This window comes from Mus pahari, chromosome 1 (genome assembly GCF_900095145.1).
Source record: "Mus pahari chromosome 1, PAHARI_EIJ_v1.1, whole genome shotgun sequence".
NCBI classification, from domain to species: domain Eukaryota; kingdom Metazoa; phylum Chordata; class Mammalia; order Rodentia; family Muridae; genus Mus; species Mus pahari.
Window position 1 is genome coordinate 145,715,183 of NC_034590.1, and position 18,628 is coordinate 145,733,810.

The following is an 18,628-nucleotide window of genomic DNA, read 5'->3' on the forward strand; positions in this document are numbered from 1 at the left end:
TTCCCCCTTGATCAGATCTTTTCACGTTTACTTGATGAGACACAGTCTCATTATGTTGTTGATGCTGGTCTCAAATGCCTGGTCTCAAGTATGTCCTCCTGCCTCAACTCCCAGTATACACTAGCTTAGGGTAGGTCTTTTTGTAGACTTGAATAGCGTACTGTATTTTTCTCATATAACCACTATAGGCTCTTAGAGTGGCACCTTTCCTACCTGACCCATATCAAGAGCTCTGATAGATACTTCTCCATTGGATCCCATTGCCAATTATAGTGTTGGCATAGGATCCTCAGTACATATTACTTACATGGATGCTTTACTTGAGCATTTAGGACGAGCAAGTGAGTAAATGAATGTCTATAATTATTCAACAAACAGTTTAATTTTGAAAAGTATGCTGATGTCAGCATCATATTCAACTGTACTGATATTAGAAGAAATATGAATTTACAAGTTTCTAGAAGAGAATACTTTTTAATACACAGACACTCTATACATCCCATGCTTAATGCTGAAATTCAGGCAATGATGCTTGGAAATAACTCGATCTTATGTTCCTACATCAAAGTACCTACCTATTCATTCTTTACTGAAGGGCAAAGTCCTTGCTGTGTTTGTATGGCTTTGTCTCTCCAAAGAAATCTCTTCCCAATATCAGCTTCCTCTTCTGTCCCCAGCAAATGCCTAGGAAATCTGACAAAGCTAAATTTTCCTACCTGTTCATTTTATTGACTCTCTTCGAGTGCAGCAAATGCTCAGTCCTCTCCTGACTTCCAGGTTCATTTGCATCTAAGCTTGCTGATGCCAATGCATAGCAGTTGAGAGAGAAGTGCTGGGACCATCCAATGATTCTTGGTCTAGTTTAGCACAGTTCATATTAGTGCTAGGGAATGGGAAAGACCAGAATAGCAACATTGCATTGGGGAAGTCCAGAAATTAGTCAGCATAACCCTGGAATTCCCAACTTGATTTTTATGCATCTAAGATCTGGCAAAGGGATACATCTTAGTGATTGTCTGACGTGAGGGTCCCGTTGCTTAGCAACGGTTTGCTTTCTTCTGCCTAACCCATAAGAAACTTGCAGAAGAGACATCTTCCTGAGTAACGGAGTCTGATCTTCAAGCTCTGTTCAGTCAACTGTGGATTTAGGCTGGAAGACATTTTCCTAAACTGTACAAAGTGGGGCGTTTTATTGGCTTCACTGTTTTGAATGTTTCACATTTCAATTCTTTTTAATGGGTGTCTCATTTCCAAGCAGGTATGATAATAACTAATGTATCTATTTTTCCATCTTCAAAGATAAAACTTGACCAAATAAATAAGGACAAAGACAATCACAGAACAGGCAAATCACAGGCCAGGGATGAAGAGGGCTTCTGTCCACCCGACAACTGGACTTGGATCTCTAGAATCCATCATAGAAGAGGGAACTTGAATTCTATGAATGTGCACTATGTGCATGCCTACACTCATATACATATCACACACATAAAATAATAATAATAATAATAATAATAATAATAATAATAATAATAATAATAATAAATGTATGTAGAATTACTTAATTAAAGTAAGTTTAAATGACCAAATTCTATGTATAAGAGGTGCCCCTGGGAGGGAGAAAATTGAAACTGTCACACTCCTTATCTATGTGACCCACTTAAATTCACATTGGGATCTGAGCTATGGGTTATATAAAGCGTACTAAGATTTGTAGGTCGTTTTATTTCTTCAGATACACCTGATAAAGGTTAGATCCAATAGCACTCATCTAACTCCTTTCTAAATATTTGGATATGTTTCCCACCCCACCCCTATTGGCTTGCCAGAAACGAGTAACAACGATAACCACTAGAACAATTGCTCTTCTTCCTCTCCAATCTAATAGGAAATGGTATTTGCGAATATGGATGTATAATACAAATGTTCATACAGTAGCCCCAGCAATGGGTGCAGTATCTTGCTCCTGCTGCGTAATCTCCTGGTGAAACCAGCCAAGAATTGAGCATTACACGGTCTCTGATAGGGAGCTGACATCCACACTTAGTTTCTTGGCAGCTTATCCACGGTGGGGGAGGGGATCTTAACTCTGCTAGCTAGGGCGGTAGCTTGTTAACTGGCCATTTTGAATAAAATGAAACAGAACCTCCAAAGACTCTCAAATTAAAACAGATCAGCTTAAATTTAGCTGTTGTCTGGGCTTTGGGCAGCCAGAATCTGAAAGTTTAGTTAGTGTTTATACAGTAGTGTTACTGCACAAAGGAAGTTTAGGAACACGATTGATATTTTCTCAGGATCACTCTACCAACAAATAACATGATATCTGAAATGGTTCAGTGAGCTCAGTCATTTTCTGACTGGTTTCCACATGCAGCCTGGCATTCTGGCGTCTCCCCTGCCATCTTTTATAGCATTTGAATATCTTTCTATGTTCACTAATTTTTACATTAGTGTTTCACGTTTTTCTTCTGTGACTTTGAAGGAGTTGCTCCAAGGATTACAAAATACATGTTTAAACAGTGACTGCCCACTTGGAATTAATACTGATAGAAATAATTAAAACCTTCGGGAGCCTGTGCTTGTGCTCCTTCATGTAGACACTGAGAGCACGCCCACACAATGGCAGACTTTTCCTTCAGTATTTCCTCTGATCTTTCTGATGTTACATATATGCCACTGAAGCATGCATTTCTGATTTGATTCCCAAGGTCTGTCTGAGAATTCTAAAGGCAATTCTGCGGCATTCTAAAGATCGTGAACCTGAATGTGTGCATGTTTACTTTAACGCCAATCTGCTGGGAAAAAAATCATTGACTGATACAGAAACAAAGTTGAACTGATAGGTACTTTTAAAAACCAAACCTGCCGGGCGTGGTGGCGCACACCTTTAATCCCAGCACTCAGGAGGCAGAGGCAGGCAGATTTCTGAGTTCGAGGCCAGCCTGGTCTACAGAGTGAGTTCCAGGACAGCCAGGGCTACACAGAGAAACACTGTCTCAAAAAACCAAAAACAAACAAAAAACCTGTGATCTTTAGTCTTTCTAAAAGTGCTTTTAACGTCTCTGTTTCGTTCCTCAACTTGCATCTCCCCAGGCACTCCTGGCATGTCAGTGTGTCTCTCCCCCTTAGGGACCGTCACTGGAGTTACAGACAGCTCTGAGCGGCCATGTGGGTGCTTGGGACTGAAGTCAGCATCTCCACAAGAGCAGCCGGCACTCTTAAGTGCCGAGCCACATCTCCATGTCTGCACAGTTTTCAGAGAAGCAGGAAGTGCAATGTTCTAGTAAAGAAAGTGATTGGGCAATCCCAGAAGCTTCCAGCAGTGGGGGGTGGGGGGGTGGGGGACAGTTGTGAAACCCTTCCATGCAGTCCACCAAGAAGAAAACAGTTCATTAGATATAATTCCTTCTCCATCCTCTTTCCAAAGAGAAGCACATTGCTTCATCCCCAGCAGCCAATCAGTTTATCAGAGTCGGGCACTGATACCTAGAACATGGTTAAGAGCATGGTCTTTATCACTTTTGCATCTGATAGCAGAAGACCTAGCAGATACAACCTAAGGGATACAAACCTAAATATTTTGCTTCACATTTTAAAAAATCAGAAACAGGGAGTTAAGTGAGTGTGTGTGTGTGTGTGTGTGTGTGTGTGTGTGTGTGTGTGTGTGCAAGCATGAGCATGCCTGTGGAAGTCAGAGGGCAATGTTCAGGAGTCAGTTCTTCCATTGTAGCTTGTTAGGAAAGCATCTTGTTTCTTCTTTGATACATATCCTAGGCTGCGGGCCATGAGCTTCTGAGACACTGACCTGTCTCTGCCTCCCGTCTCAACACAAGAGTGCTGAGATCAGATGCGTGTTGGTGCATCTGGCATTGTTAGCTGGGCCCAGGGATTGATGGAACCAGGGACCTCAGGCTTACTAAGCAAGACTTTTTACCCACTAAGCTGGATTACTAGGCCAAAGCCATAGCCAATGACACTTTAAAGTTAGGGTTGACACACTGGCATGACTCATAAATGATAAAAAAAAAAAAAAAAAAAGATAAAAAGTAGCTTGGCTACTTGATAAAGGAGTAAAGTTCTCAAGACTTAATGAGTCTCAAGCCACATCTCTAGGATAGCAGTGCAAACAGAATCCACTCTTGGTCTTCCATAAAGAATGCCTGTGGGAGGGGGCAGTTACTTTAAATTAATGACTTAGGTATTAAAAGTAAGATTCAACCTAAAGCCCTATCCATTGCCTTGAAAACTTTGGAAAGAGCAGCCCCGTCATAGAACGAAACTTGTTAAGAACTTAGGTGGGCAAGCTAAAGGTTAGTAAGCAATAAAAATGTTCCTGTGAATTCCATCTGACCTTGGCAAAGTTGCTTTAGGCTTTGTTTGGTAAAAATAAATCTCCGTTCTCCTAATTAGGAAGCAGTTTTTGGAACCTGACAAATGTCCTAATGTTCTGGGGTCAGGACATATGTGGCATGTGGCCGCTGTTTCAGTAAAGCTCTCAGTTACTGAGAGAAGCTGGTGAAGGGAATTCTGGGAAAAAAACAAAACAGCAACAACAAAGCCCCAGAGACTATTATTATTGATTTCTGTGGATCTAAAGAGTAGGAAGATATGCTGCTGGTTTTCAAGTTGTTTTATTTTATTTACTCTGAGAATTGCATTTGTCTATGCAATGTATATTTCTCACATCCCCCGCTCCCTCCCACTTCTCCCAGACTCCTTCATTTGTTTTACAACCCATGTCTTCTGTGTTTTCATTGTAATCCGCTGAGTTCAGTTAGCACTGCCAGGATGCCCAATACAGCATGACCAACATCCTTGAAGAAAACTGACCCTCTGTTCCCTGAAGCCACTATCTCCCAATAACTTTCAATTAGCCTATCCATGGATGCGAGACCACACACACACACACACACACACACACACACACACACACACACACACACCACATGTACTGCCAGAAGAATTTGCGTTATATTTGCTGTAGAGGAGAAAGAAAAAATAATATCTCTGCCCTTTCCCCATTCTCAGTGCTGAGATAAGCCAGAAATCTCAGATGCAGAGAGAAGAGCCCACAATAGCAAGTGCCTAGAGACCAAGTGGAGCTTCCAGAAAACACTTCTCTGAACTCTGAAATGAGCAGAATTTAGGCCCTGACTGCTTTTCTCCCAAACTGAAAATTTCGTGGGGGTAAGAAATTTGAGAACAGCTGTCACATTTATTATTTAGCATGTCTGTATGTCTGTGTATCTGTGTGTGTGTATGTGTGTAGAAATGTGAATTCGCCAGTACATTCGAAGAACAGAAGGCAACATGCAAAAGTCGATTTTTTTCCACCACCTTGTGAGACCCTGGGATTGAACTCCACTTGCTGCCAAGGAAGCTTCAACTGCTGAGCCATCTGGCAGACACTTTTCTATTTTCTTCATTGCTCCATCCTCACAATGTAAAGTGACCAACCTGTTTATCAATAGGTTCTTGATAAATATTGTCAAAGAATGGTCAAAACCTGGTGTAATGTACTGCTCAGGTAGGAATCGACAACATCAGCCCTTGGCAATCCACAACTTTGGAGCCTCGACTGTTATGGAGTTCTCTCTTCCCTAAGCCTTGAGGTGTGTTCGGAGTAGAACCAGCATATTGGATTAGCTCTGCAGTGCTGAATCACAGAGATACACAGCTGGAGTTAGAGGCTTAACCCTGAATGCCAAGGTTGTAGTATGCCCAATATGTTATGGTATAGGCCTCACTAGGAGTTATTTCATTAATTCACCAACTGATTGCCACCCAAATCTAATCTCTCCCTCAGACTTGAGACCAAGACCAAATTGCCCCAGCACTGAATCTTATGTTCCCTTCTATATGAGCAGTCTACCACAGACTGTCATCCTTAATTAATTATAGCAATTATGTAGTGTATAAGGTAATGTGTTAACAAGTTCCACTGTCACACATGACAGTAAAGGCAAGAGATAATACATAGTCACAAAAACACAGCTTGAGTGAAAGACAGTATATTCATTCGTCATAAAGTTGGAGGAAGACAATCATAATTAAATGCCATTTATATTCTATTTTTGATTTCAGAATTCTGTAATTTTAGCTTCCTTCCCCATCAGTAACCTGGCAATGACTAACATTATCAGTTATACGTGTTGAATATAGGTAGGCCCCTAGTGATATTACAAATTTGAAAAATGCACCAAGTATTCAGGGTGATGACACTTTCAACTAATCTGAGGCTGCAAAAGAAAGACAATACCAAACAAAATGTGTTGGGCAGTTTTTTTTTAATTTTTTAATTAAGCAAATCAAAGCATAAGTGTATGGATTTAGTAAGAAACGAGGTTTGCAAGTGGAAATCAATCGTTCTTTCACTAAATATGCTAAACTTGCCTTAGAGGCTTAACACAATATGATATCTATAGTGGGGTTACACTGGAGTTTCACTTAACTCTGAGTGAGGAGATTTTTGCCTGTGCCCTCCAGATTTCTTTAAGCAATCAGGAAAAAGACAAACAAACAAACAAACAAAAAAACCTTAAACTCTGAGGGAATCCCATAGAAGAAGCTGATTGATTCACTTGATTTTTTCCAATTGCTTTTCTAGCAACCAATGGATTATTACTTTCATGAAGAATTTTTGAGCAATCAGGAAAGAAAACTCTCAGGAGACAACACATAAGCTGATTGGTTGATCGATTGATTGCTTCCCCTAGAAACTAATGAATTATTACTTTCATAAAGAATTGTTTATATGTTTTAAAAGCCATGCAAGCTCTTGATAACCTCTTTCATACAAGCATAAAAAAAATTAGAAAAGAACTCTGCATGTGTTTGCTGACTTTTACAATGAGGTATCAGCTGCGCATTGATGTACTTGCTTTGAGCACAAATTTTTATCACACTTACTGCCCCCTGTTAAAAATGGGGGGGGCGTTAAGAGAGGGAAAATATTCTGCTCAATTGGAACCAATGTTAAGAGAAGGAAGAAAGACCAACTGGGAAGGCCCATGCTAAGATCTGGATACAGTAAGAGAACACCTGATTGCCAGTACACCATACTGAAAAGGAATGGAGAGGACATTCTCTATGTGCACACCCCTAGGCAGCCAGTGTGGGAGATTAAATTCAATCTTCTCTGCTACTAGCCTGTGTTAGAGTCTTCATCTTTAGCAACATTGCCTTAAATATTTCCTATAATACCCGAGATTATAGGGTACTTCCTCCTTTTTTAATGTCTAGAATTTTACCTCTTCTTTATCATTAGTTTATTCATGATAAGGTGTAAATGAAAGGGTTTGGTTTTAGAATTTAAGAATTTTAGACAATGGACAGAAAAATAAGTAGAAATTACACATGATGCACTTGAAATACAAAATTTAAAGGTGGGAGCCTGATAGAGCTGCACATACCAAAGAGGGGGCAGTTAGTGTTTTACATCACCTTAGATCTGAAGGGAAGAGAGGCTGCAGAAGGATGCCATGCCCCATCAGCATCGATGGCAGGAAAGCAGTAAGAGCAGGATGAGAACTGAAGCCTGGTGTTCAACACCCTAAAAAGGCAACAGAGGCCAAAAGGCCAGGCGTGACTATGACAGTTGCCTGAATGTGTCATCTGTTCTACATAGCAGGGCTGTGACACTGGGACCACCATCCTTAACCTACCTACTGTACTTCTGTGGGACGTCCACTGTACTGTTAAGGAGTTGGAGAATCAGGGAAGATCTTTGGGGTCCAAATTTAAGCTAAAAATCTCCATGTAAAGAAACAAGAAGTTCGAAGGGAGGAAAGAGAATGGGGGAAATAAATAATTATGATAATCTCAAAAACAAAAGAAATAATTTAAAAAGAATCAGGAAAAAATTATCCTCTCAGATATTTGCAATTCTAACAAGGAACTCTGACAGGGAACAGGTCACATACCATGTAACGTCAAGTAGATACTGATTAATAAAAGAACAATAATGTAGTTCCAACTAAATCTAGACTGACTTTAAATATTCATTTAAAAAGACAGGCAGCTACATGCCACAGGCTCTGAAGCAACATTCTCACTTGCTCCTTGGTTATGCCAAGGAAGCTCTAAGTTTGGAAAGGTCAGAGTTGGGTAATGTGAGTCAGGAGAGGATACAAGTCTTGAAATTTGCCTTATATGGGAATTGAGACTCAATGAGGGTCTTCTTAGAGGAGACATTTGGGTGACAGGGTGGGGACAGAGCACAGAGAGGCTGTCTGTAAGGAATTCAGAGCTAAGGAATGGTAAGAGCAAAGAAGAAGTGGCTCAGCAGAAAATGAGAGCTGAGGAGGCTTCAGACCCGTGTGCCAGCATCTCTGCCTACACATGTATAAATCATTTTCATTCATCAAACTTGTTTCTCAATATGAAAAACAAGAATGAGAGGAGATACTAAAATAAAGTTAAGCTCAGATTTTATATATATATATAATATATATATATATATTATATTCAGATGAAGTATTTTATATATATCATCTAAGCTTAACTTTATATTTTAATATTGTGTATATTATGTATAATTCTATCTATTACATATAAAATATATTATATAATTGCATCAATATGCAATTACATTTGATGTAATTAAGCTCTTAATAAATATTACTCCCATGTTAATCACTGGGCAGAGAGAGAATGTCTACTTGTAAGTGAACTGGCAGTTGACTTACACTTCAACTGTGTGGAACGTGCTGTTCACTGTTTTAGCTGTTTTCACAACATGAAAATCAGGGAGTAAAGTCTATTTTGAGTCATCTATTCTAGTACTCAATGCAAGGGATGCTAAACGAGGAAATCTGACCTTAATACATAAGCAAGAGCCAAGGTTACGGCCCTTCTGAGGGCCTCCAGTATCCACTTTGGATATTGTAATGGTGTTACAAATAACTGTACCAGTGGATGGCATACTATCCAGAGAGAGAGTTGAGAGGGGTAGGAAAGTAGAGATGAGAAAAGGGGTGGAGAAGATGTTAGGCAATGATCATCCACAAGAAGTGTCTCAGGCCCAATCCTATGTATGTTAGCCTGAGCTTAGGATATTGAAAGATTGAAGACCAGCTTTTATTAAAACAAAACAAATAAAACAAAACAAAACATGAGGCAAATAATCTTATTCATAAAAAGACAAGAGATGTCATGCTATGGTAATAACCACAGTTTATTCAGATGTACCTTAATTTCCGTTTCTGAAAATGTTATTGCTTATTTAAAACTTCACCATCTTTTACATGATAACATAACTCACTCATATACTGTGTTTGGTTCTCATAATAATAATAACTAATAATAATAATAATAATAATAATAATGAAGAAGAAGAAGAAGAAGAAGAAGAAGAAGAAGAAGAAGAAGAAGAAGAAGAAGAAGAAGAAGAAGCAGCAGCAGCCCATTTACAGAACTCAGGATGAGCCATGCAGCATTACAAGGCCTTTATAAAAGATTCTATTTTATGCTCATAGAAGTTCCCATGATGCCCTGCTGTAACATAGATTGGATCTATCTGTATAAATCAGACAAGTTTGAGAATTAGATGAGTTGATATATTCAAAAGGGTCCAGTATATTTTAATTTCTCAATGAACTAATATATGTAAAAGTAGCACATTGCAGAACTCAGGGAACAACTGTTTTCCTTCCAATTGCTGCTCTGTAACTTACTCACTGGGTGATGAATGTGTGATCCTTCCTAGTCAGTGCCTTTTGCTAGTTCCCATCTGTAGCAGGGCATCACTGAAACTTCTATGGCCATAAAATACAGCCATATTTATAAAGTTCTTATAATGGTGCCTGGCTCGTACTGAGCTCTCTAAATGTGTTAGCTACAATTATTAAAAGAACACAAACCAGTTTATGAGTTAGTTTAAGAGCTTTCTTGTAAGAGAGGGTGAATGCTTAGATGCGCAATCACACTGAACTTAAACGTCTTTTCAGAAGTGAAGAAAGTCATAAGTAAAAGGCCATGGATGTGACACAGAACTGTAAGATGCAAGTCCCCAAGAAAGAAATAAAAAAGGCAGATTCAAAGCGGGGGCAATCCATGGACATTTATGGTCACATTCTCCTGATTGGCTGAGGGACACAGCTGACTTCCAACCAATTTTCCTTCAGTTCACAGAAAAGCACAGTGTACTTGAAAAGGAAGTCGGATGCTCTCTCTCCCCCCTCCCTCTCCCTCTTCCTCTCTCTTTCTCCCCCAACCTCTCTCAGAAAAATACGTATTTACTCATTCAAGGCCAGCTTGGTTCCGATCACTGAAAGTGTGACTTCCACATTATATTACAAAGGTATCCTAAATAGGAACGAGGTAACAAGCCTGCTAGGAGATGACTTGAGTTCACTAGTTTTCCTGCATTTCTCCCCTAACCCAACTGCAAAGGTGTGCAAACAATAATACAATGGACAAAAATGTGAAAGGCAGAGAGCAGGCAGGATCCTTTCCATGAGCTGGCTTGTCACCTCTTGGGTCCTTTTAGGTCATAATATCACTGTTGCCCAGGGAACCACAGCCATTTAGCCTTCTCAGACTTTAATGGATTAGACTCCAAACGTAACAGTAGCTTTTGTGGTACTGAAGATGGAATCCAAGTTTGAAATACATACTGTACCACTGAGTAAACTCTCCTGCCCTCCTTATCCTTTTGAATTTGAGATGGCATCTCACCAAATTTCCTAAAACAGCCATGAACTTGTAATTCTCCTGCCTCAGCCTCCAATGTAGCTAGACTTCCAGGCTTGCACCAACAGTTACTGTGCGTTTAATAATGTTAGTAGGCGATTTATTCCACCCTGAGATTTGAAAGCCATAAAGTTAGAGTGTGAAGTTATAGCCATACCATCTAACTATTCTGTGTTTGCATCCAGTGTGTGTGGCTGTCACCCACATTCAGTTTGTAAGCTATCGGTCTTGAAAAGGAGCATGGATGCAAGCAGTCCCTTCTCTATGGATTTACTCAATGCAATGAAGAGGTTCCTGGCTCACTATATTAGGATGTTAGTCAATAAAACCTAGGACTTAAGAAAAGAATATAGTAACAGTGTGTTGTGAATCAGCAGGATGCTGTTGTGAACAACAGCACAAGCAGGTTTCGATCATAAGACCACCAGCACAGTAGGGTTGAAAGGAATTGGGCTTAGTATGGACTTTCCAAGTTTACCTTGGAAGCCCACATAGTAATTGAATGAGCATGGGCAAGGAGCTACTTCCTAGGGAAATGTGAAAACTAGATGGGTTGATATTATGCAAAGCATCCACACACAGCCAATCCAGTGTGAGTGTTATATGCTGTGAATGAATGTAACTCCTTAAACTACCCTTTCTGGACACACAAACGAAAACTACACAAATCCATTGGTTAACTTGCCAGATAGCAGACTACTGTCCTAGTGTCTTTCCACAGTGTGGAAGTTCCTGTAAAAATATCCAGTGTTCCCCCAGTTTGCTGCAATGAGAACATCAGGCACCTTCATTGTTCTTTCTGTCCGTGTGAAAGAGTCTCAGGGACTGTGTTTGGAGGTCTCCTGTGTGTGTGAGGTGGGGGTGGTGTCAACTTACAGGTCTCACCTACCACATGGGTTCTGTGGCTTCCTTTGAGGTTGTTCAGCTTCTGCCTTTACCTGCTAAGCTACCCTGTCACCCAAAAGTGTTATGGAACAAGTTCAGTTTTGCTTACAGGTACTGCTCTGCACTCTGAATGTTAGGCAAACCTTTGTCAAACCACAGTAAGTTACTGCATCAAGGAGAACTTCTAAATATTCAAGGTCCTTCATAAGGGAGTAAAGTTCCTTGGAAAATGGAGTGTGTGTGGGGGGGTAAGTTTTGGAAGGATTTAGGTCATGAGTGGTGCTCAGCTCTCAGGAGCATAGGGAGGAGAATCAGGTTTGAAATGGTGGATGTTAATTTCATGGTTCCAAGTTCCTCTAGCTGGGACTCTCCCCAGCTTTCTGACTATGCAGGTCAGACATTGTCAAGAACAAGTAGGAGAGGCCCAGGCCACAACCATCAAGAAGAGCCTCAAATGATACAGGACACTGGCAAATATCAAATAGAAGTTCGACACAGACCTAATTCTGAATTTAAGTTTTCAGTGTTAAAAGCATTAGTGGGCCACAGGGAAGCAGTAAAGACTTCCCATTTCAATATTTTTATTGACTTTTTGCTTTAATATGCCAAGAATTTAAAAAGTCTATTTGGTCTAAGCTTTCTCTGATCCAGTTCTCTCAACCTATATAAATCTTGTTGTTGAGCTTGGTTGTTCTTGCTTGTGTAAATGAAAAGGTTGTGTGTGTGTGTGTGTGTGTGTGTGTGTGTGTGAGAGAGAGAGAGAGAGAGAGAGAGAGAGAGAGAGAGAGAGAGAGAGAGAGAGAGAGAGAGAGAGAGAGAGAGAGAACAGACAGACAGAGACAGAGAGAGACACAAAAATTGAAATTAAAATTGATTATTTCATTTTCAGATCTAATGAGAGGAAACAACAGAATCTAGTGGGAATAAGAACCCTGACTCAATGATTCTTTTTGGTTCTTGCTATGGTTCTCAGAGAGTCTCCAAAGATGCATTAGAAAGAAATGAAACTGCAGATTTAAACGTTAATGATTATTTGGAGTTAGCATCTTAGGGTATTTAGAGTCAGATGTGATCACGGAACTGGAGCCTTGGGGACTGAGCTGGTGCTCTATAAGAAGAGAAACCGAAGCCTGCGTGCTGCTGCTTTCTCACCTCTGGATGTCCCTGGATGTCATGAAGTAGCCAGAAGCTGCTCACCAGACGAGGCCCTTGAGTTTAGACGTCCAGCTTTCAGTACTGTATGAAAGAAATTTCCTTCATTTGTGAATGAGTTAGTCTGCTGTATGCTGTAATGGCAATACAGTAGAGATTAAGACAGCTATTTTATAAAGCTTAAAAAAGGGATACAAAAGTAAAATGGAATAATAGTAGAACAGCAAAGGTAATCGTCATACGCTCCTGAGCGAGAGAGGGAGATAGTCCAGATAAACACAGTGCACCAATGTTGGTAACTCTATGTAACCTAGAAAAGATGTCAGTGAAGCACATGGTCTTGAGAAAGCCATTTGTGAAATGATAAAGCAACATCAACAAACTAGGAAAATCATCATCAAATCATTAGTATTTAACAGGCTTCCATTTACTGATGGAGAAAACCGGGACCTTGAAGTTTAGACACTATGCTCAGCTAGTGGAATAATTGAATTAGAACACGAGTCCCTTCGGTCTGTCCTCAGAGGAAGGAACCATTCCCATGAGCAGGGGCCCAGGCAGTCTAACAAAGAATGACTTCCAGCTTCTTTCTCCCTGCTCATGGTGCACCACCCAGCTATCCCACTCTCTCTGTAAGTGACTAATGCTCCCTTCTACAGAATACTGTCCATGCACCTGTCTCTGCTTTGACTCAAGTGCCCTACACTCTAACTTAGGCCTGGACTCTCTTCTCTCCCAACTCCAACTCCATGATATCTTTTTAACTCCACAGAACTCATTGCAGTCTTCCCTTCTGGCCCTCTGTTGTCTCCCTCTAGATTCCCCTCAGCATCTGCTGACAGGGAAAGGCTGTACAGGCAGAGGGTACCTATCCCACTCCACTGGAACTTCATGGGCTGTCAGAGATAAATTCCCTCAGTCCTCCTCACCCGCTCACACCTCACTGCCTCAGCAATTTCTCTCACGTCACCTCTCTCATCCAGGGCCCTAGACCAGCTTTGGTAGTCTTAGTTTGTCCTTTGGATAGTCCACAGGCTAGTGCTGAGAGTATGGACTATGCCTTATACCAACCCTTCCAGAGGGACAGTGTCTTTCCAGTACATAGTGGTTTGGAAAACTGTTTTAGTGGTATGCCGGCAAGTATTTTACTTCATATTTATTTTTGTAGGTATTTTCTATTTTTTTGTAAGGAATGTTGACTTTTCCATTTTTGACTATCACGTGATGTCTTATTTTAAGAATCAAATGATTGGAGAAATAAGTAAGTTGATTGTTAAAAATACATTTTACTGAAACTTGTCTTTAGTATATACTGTAGTCAATTGTTTGGTGTGCACACATGCGTGGGCAAAACACTCGTGCACATTAAATAAGTAAATCTAAAAGGAAAGAAGAAATAAATGGCATGAGCTTCACATTTCGTCATCAGGTGGCCAGTTGTCCTTTTAACCAGGCGTCCTGATGATTACAGAAAGATGATGCTCATATCAGTTGGGCATATGCTATGGAAACTTACCCAGACGTGGGATGGCTTTTGCTGAGTAATTTATAGTCAACCCATCAGCCAATCTTTCCCAACAGAGGTGGTATAGGACAATCATGTCTTCCGAGACTAAACCCCATCAACACCAGGTGATCGCTCCTAAGACAATGCTTCTCATGCCTCTGCATGCCAGTACATGCATGCAGTCCTGGAATGTCTCTGCGTTTAGTGCAGTCTCATATACAGAAATGGCAGGGGCAGGATGCTCACCTGGGTGTTGAAGTCTGGGGCTGCAGATAAGCTTCCCCCCCCCCCACCTGTCTACTGCAACCCCTTCCCGCCACCTCCCTCCCTGGCTAGCTGCATCTCAGTTTCTGAATGTTCTTCACATTGTCATTTCCATGTCATTGGATCACAGGGATCTTGGTGTGCTGGTTTTCATGGTGGGAGAATTTGGAAGATTGAATAGCTTCTTCCACATCTCAGAGGCTGGGCATTCAGTCCTCATCTGTCAGGCTCTGGGGCACATTTCTTTGGGCCATGCTGTCCCAAACATGCTTGTACACAAGGAAGCTCAGGAAAGGATATAGAATCCAGCTAATTCATCTTCATATAGCTTGACTTGTAAAGCCATGTTGGGACTAACACTGTGCACTTTGGATCTGGTTTTCAGTTATGCTAAATACATTGCAAACATAGTCTCTTCATTCTGTGAGAAATATAATCTTCCAAAGGTGAAAATGCCTGTATGATCCTCACTGCAGATTACTTGCAAAGTTAAAGGTCTTCCTTTTCCCTGTCTATGAACCTAAATACATTTTTTTCACAACTGAGATTTTATTGAGGAGCAGCGTACATAGACATTCCAATTCTTAACACACATACCCAAACTCTGAAGAGACGTATATTTATTATGTTCACGTACCGTACCTCTGAAGAGTCACATCGTGTCCAGGTATGCAAATGAAGAGCTATTGTTCATTGTATTGTTTCTCGTTGAACTTATTCCACTGATGTTCCTGCCTCAAACTTGGCAAGTTTCCTTAAGACTTCACATAATAACCAATGTGGGACCCTGGCTCATTGCCAAGCCCCATGATCCCTGCTTGTTTACCAAGAACCTGATCATGCACACCTGAATGACCATGCGCTGCCCTGCCCGCCTGACGCATAGCGTCATACAGCATGATATTGAGTCACTGGCCTATCAACGTGCACCCTGTCTACATGCATGGCTCGAGTACAGAGCGTGCTGAATGCTGATTGGATGATGGAGAGTGGTGAGAGACAAGTGAAGAGGGTGGAGGGGGATAAATTGGGTGATCCCCCAGAATAAAGAGGAAAATAAAGGAAGCTGCAGAATAAAGGAAGCTGAAGCGGAAGCTGCTCGAACCCTGCCTTGGTGTATGTGTGGCCTTTTTCCCACCTCTGCTGGCCGAAGGCTGGGGCGCGCGACTCACAATTTTATGCCACACAGAGAATAGACTCAGAATTTCCATCTGTCACAGCACACTGTCACAACTGTTAGGGAAATGGACTGCCATGACCAGAGACATTCCTGTTCTGACAGGGCAAGGAACAAGGAGTGGTTTCCTTAGGAAACAGTTCTACTGGAAACACGAGACCAGATATTACCGAAAATATTCCAGACATGAATGCATGACTGAGACTCCAAATTGCCATTTAGTATGCTTTGTATTGTAGGATATGAAACTAGACCCTTCTATGGAATGTCACAGCCTCTCCTGATTCAGTTCCCTAGTATTTTCTGGTTGTACCAACAAATAAACAACCAGAAAATGATTTAACCTTTTAAAAACCATTTGCACTTTTAAAATGGGGTGAGGTGGAATTCCCTCATCCTTTAAAAAATGTTTCTAGAGCTACTATAAAACTGGCATTTACAAAATCGTTGATAGAAAGATTCCTCCGGATTGTACAAGAAGGGAGGCGAGGACCAATGACAGCTGTGATGGATGCTTAATCATCTTGGCTTCTTCTGAGGCTGGACTATGGTTTTCTGTCTCTCCCTTTTCTGCAGGCAGATCTGTAGTTTGCTGGTCACTATGCCTCTTGCTCCCCTCTTCCCTTTTGTTGACACTTTTTTGTCTGATAATTTATCCTTTCCGGCAGCAGCCTTTTTAGGCTTCCTGTCCACCTTGGCAGGGGAAAACTTGGTCTACAGCCTGGAGCAGTACTCCAGCCTGGAGGGCTCCGCCCTCGCCTCTCCATCCGTGCTAACCTTCCTCTTGGGTATCTTGGCAGCGCAGCGCTGTGTGAAAGACGCGTGCCTGAGATGGACAGAGCTGCACTGCCTAGCCACCACCACAGGAACTCCTGTGACCCCCTAAATCCGAGCCCTCCTTTGGTCAGTGTAAGCAATGATGCCCTCTAGTGACAGAAAATTTATTTTGTAGAGACTGTCTCTCTGGTTTTTTTTCTTTTCTTTTTTTTTTTTTTTTTTTTTGGTTTTTCGAGACAGGGTTTCTCTGTATAGCTCTGTCTCTCTGTCTTAAAGGTACTGTCAAGGCAATCTTCCTTTTTTTAAGTCTAAAAACAAAATAGCAAATATTAAGCAATTACTTTTGGCAAAAAGGGATTTCTTACACTAGCCATAAGTTTTAATAGCACATGAAGAAACTTAGAGTTGTAAGAATCTAGCTTTTACAAAAACTGAGAATTTACTGGTTAGGCCGTGTGGGGAGGCCAAGTTTCAATCCTGAAGATAAGTCATTCAGGAGTCAGGTGGAGTCCCAGGCCCCACCTCTCCATGTGACATCCTCTCAATCTGTCAAACCACGGGACTTTCCCCACAACCAACTGTACCAACAGCACATCTCATGTATATGTTCATCCAATGTCAAATCCAGAGAGAAAGAGTTTGTGTCGCAGTTGCTTCCAGCAAACGATGCCAAGGTTAATTCCAACGGAATGTAGTCTGTTGTATTTCTTGGCCAAGCAGAGGCCCTGGTTCTAGGTTTGGTGTCAACTTTGCTGTGATGGTTAATATTATCTGTCACATTGTCTAGAGTGTGGTGCCCGAATATTTAGTAGGTCACGGTTCATGTTTCTGTGATACTCTATTTTGTATGAAATTCAAACTAAATCCGTAGGCTTTTTGTAAAATTATGGCCCTTAACAATGTGACTAGGTGTCCTCCAAGAAGCTCAAGGTTTTATGAAAAAGACTGACCATGACTGAGAAAAGGGGGAGTCCCACCAGCCTTTGGATTTGAACTACAACTCTTTCATGAGTCTCCATCTGAATGATATGCACTATAGGTTCTAGGCACGTCACACTCGGCAATCACGTGAACCAATTCCAGATCTATCATCTCTCTCTCACCTCTCCAGCCATCCATTTATCCTCTATTCTAGAGATTCTGTTTCTCATCCCCTGGAAAGCACTGACTAAAAGAGTCATTCACGGGAGCTGGAGAGATGGCTCAGCGGTTAAGAGCACTGACTGCTCTTCCAGAGGTCCTGAGTTCAATTCCCAGCAACCACATGGTGGCTTACAACCATCTGTAATGGGATCTGACACCCTCTTCTGGTGTGTCTGAAGACAGTTACAGTGTACTCACATACATAAAATAAATAAATAAATAAATAAATAAATCTTAAAAAAAAAAACAGAGCAAATAAAAACCACTCGTATCAGATAGTCAAGGACAGAGGAGTTGAGTAGTTTTTTTTAGACCCATCCTGGAAGTCTCATTACTAGGAAGGAGGAGAAAAGATGTAGGATTAAATAAATCATGGATGTCCACTCCAGTTGGAGACTACTAAATCAACTTATTGCTATTTAGTTAAAGCAGTTTGGCTGACAGCAATGATTTAAAATATTAGCTCCATTAAGGAAAGAACAGAAATATTGTCTGTAGTGAAAAGTTAAAATGTTTTTATCTATTAAGTTTTTACAGTCAGTTATGTGTGTGAATAGTATGCAATCTACCCAGAAAGCTGTGCTATCTGTGTACAGCAGACTTTAACTCGCATGGTTTGTTTTGAGTGAGCCAGGATGACTATTCAAAGCACTCCCCACTTCCAGTGACATGCCTGAAGCTGTATAAAAGGACACATTTCTAAGAGCTGAGGAGCAAGCTCAGTCAGTAAGATTGCTTGGTGTGCAAGCATGACTACTCGAGTTTAGATCCCCAGCACCCGCTGAAAAAGCCAGGCATGGCCTCCTCTTGTAACTCCAGATCTGTCTGGGGACAGAGATAAGAGGATTTCTCAGGCTTTCTGGGCCACCAAGGCAGGTTAGGTGACAGAACATCAAGCTCCAGGTTCAATGACACAACCTGTATCAAAGGAATAAGGCAGACAGTAATAGAGGACACTCTGTGACATGCGTGGATGCACAGATACACGCACAGATACACACACACAGATACACACACACAGATACACACAC